General features: G+C 36.2%; 1 protein-coding gene across 4 annotated transcripts in view; it reads right to left on the minus strand.

Annotated features, from left to right (window-relative positions):
- The window catches only part of LOC119594519 (DNA topoisomerase 2-binding protein 1-like), a 27,100-nt gene that overhangs the window by 23,768 nt on the left and 2,614 nt on the right, over positions 1–718 (minus strand). The window lies entirely within an intron of this gene.

The following is a 718-nucleotide window of genomic DNA, read 5'->3' on the forward strand; positions in this document are numbered from 1 at the left end:
TATACTTAATGTAATGATATAATTATGAATGGAAAAGCTAAGCAGTCATTATGGAGGATAAAAGTAACTGACACAGCAAGAATGTACACCCTAAAATTACCTCATCTGACCTGACTTTGACCCATATCTACTAATCAACACTAGTGAACTGACCAAATCATGCTACAGGCCTTACCCAATGGACCTCCAAAGACACCTGGGGACTCTTATGACTAGTAATCACAATTTTGTGGAAAACTCATGGCTTTTAAAAATGTATTATCGCATTCAGTTGTCTTAAAAACTGAAGCTGGAGCCACAGTTTTATGTCATTTTAGGAGTAAATCTGCAGGGCTTTTCCAATGTGACTTTTTCTTGTATGAAAAACACAGATATATTCTGGCAGGATAGAGCTTGTGATAATTTAGCGAAATTGTGGAAGATAAACAGCTCTTCAAAAATGTATTAATAGATTCACCGGTTGCAAAAATTAAAAGCATATGTGCTATTTTGTTCCTTTTTTTGTTTTTTCTAATGTTAAGACAACATTTATAGAAATGTCCCCAGAATGCTAGAGCAAATGCATCTGTCCCAACCCAGCTTCATATCAATATCAGAAAATGCAGCCTACATGTATAGGACTAGCTTATGCTCTCTTTTTGTTTTCTCCCCCCCCCCCTCTATTTTCTGAGCTTTTTCAGGCATTACACTCCAGACCACAACGCAACAGTTAAAAAAT

This window comes from Penaeus monodon, chromosome 34 (assembly GCF_015228065.2).
Source record: "Penaeus monodon isolate SGIC_2016 chromosome 34, NSTDA_Pmon_1, whole genome shotgun sequence".
NCBI classification, from domain to species: Eukaryota; Metazoa; Arthropoda; class Malacostraca; order Decapoda; family Penaeidae; genus Penaeus; species Penaeus monodon.